This window comes from Protobothrops mucrosquamatus, unplaced genomic scaffold (genome assembly GCF_001527695.2).
Source record: "Protobothrops mucrosquamatus isolate PMUCROS unplaced genomic scaffold, P.Mucros_1.0 scaffold_309, whole genome shotgun sequence".
NCBI classification, from domain to species: domain Eukaryota; kingdom Metazoa; phylum Chordata; class Lepidosauria; order Squamata; family Viperidae; genus Protobothrops; species Protobothrops mucrosquamatus.
In genome coordinates this window covers 110,473-112,347 of record NW_015386385.1, presented here as the reverse complement: position 1 = coordinate 112,347, position 1,875 = coordinate 110,473, and positions in this window count along the sequence as shown.

The window sequence follows — 1,875 nt, the reverse complement described above, 5'->3', positions numbered from 1 at the left end:
TATTTCAGTGGCAGATTTTTGGGCACGGAACAGCATCCTTGTGCATACCTCAAAAGTTGAATTCAACAAGAAGTGTTGTAATCTGATATTGAAGTGTACACTTTTGACTGGAGTCTCAGCATAGTACAGTTATATCTTGAGGGTTACGTAGATTTTAATGGATGCTAACCAACTGGTGTTTTCCATTTTCTCCTAAGTTTTTCTTCATGGATATGTTTGAACAAACCAAACATGAAATATGTGAAACATAGAAACATTGAAAGCTGACAGCAAAAAAAAAAAAAAAGCCCTAGTAGCCCATCAAATCTGCCCTTTGCGCTTTTTTTTTGTTTTCTTTTTAATTAATTTATTATTTTTTGAATTACAATGTGTTCATTGCACAATCAGCCAGGTATTCAGACTGGATTTGGCATTTTTATCCACCTAAGAATCCTTTCCAAGGACCTGGGGTAGACAGATGTGAATGTTTGATGAGGTTAAAGGTATTGTCGCAGTATGTAAGCTGTTTTAAGTAAAGCTGCCTTTTGCAATTTATTATTATATTTTTTATTTTGGTTGAATGATGGACATGTGTTTATCTCAAGCATGTTTAAACCATTTACTGATGATGTGCCTTTCAGTATTAAAGACAGCTTACAGAAACAAAGTATACAAAGTACAAAGTGTGAAAAGGAAAAGCAATTTCCAGGTGTGATAAAGAATGAGTAAAAAACCCTGCAATTAAATTAGTTACTGCTTGTTTGATAAAAGCAAAAGCTTGGCTTGAAAGCATTTGTAGATCAATCATTTTTTCTGAGCAAAATTCCTATAATTATGATAGATCTTCCTACTACAATTTTACCGTACTTTTTTGGGGCAAATCTGATGTTTTTCAAAACAAACATTGTGGGCCAGCTTCCTAAATTGATATAGCTGAGACTGAGCTCCCTTTCTATTTTTACAGTTTTGATTATTTTAAAGCCATTCCAGTTCTAAAAGTAGGATTTTTAAACTGAATCTAAGAAGAATTCACTTTTTGTACTCCTCAGTTTACAACCACAACTGAATCCAAAAATTCTGTTGTTAAGTGAAACCATTATGAATTTTGCCCCATTTTACGACCTTTCTTGGCTATGGTTAAGTGAATCACTGCAGTTGATAAGTTAGTAATATGGTTATTATTAAACTGGCTTCCCCACTGACTTTGCTTGTCAGAAGGTTGCCAAAGGTGATCACGTGATCCTGGGCACTGCAACTGTCATAAATACAGTATGAACCAGTTGCCAACTATCCGAATTTTAATTACATGACCATGGAGATGCTGCAGTGGACTTAAGTGTGAAAAATAGTCACAAGTCCCCTTTTTCGGTGCCATTTATAACTTCGAACAGTCACTAAATGTACTGTTGTAAGTTGAGGACTACCTGTACTATAGCTAATGCAAATGGAGTGCCTGTGGAGTGTGATTTCTGATGTGGCCTACTTTGAATGGCTGTCACCAATTTTGAAAGCCTAATAGCATGTTCCCTTCCATCTCTCTTACACTGAAAAGAGTCAAGACGGAATTTAAATTACTTTCTCATCCTATTGTTTTTCCCATGTCAAGTCAGCGTTTTGCTAACATACTTCACATATCTTTTCCAAAATCATATCTGCAGTTCTCTGTATAAGCCTATTGATTGAATTATCTGAATTACTCAGTTTTAAATATCTGAATAACAAGAGTTGGCATTTTCTCAAGAGTTTTGTTATATAAAAAGTATCATTCTGTAAAATTTCCATCATTAACTTAGGCCGATCCAAAAAAGTCAAGCAGTTCTATCGTTTTTTGAAAGGCAAGGTCAAGTTACTTCTTTATGATCTAAAGATTACCTTAAATTTTTTTTTTTTTTTTTT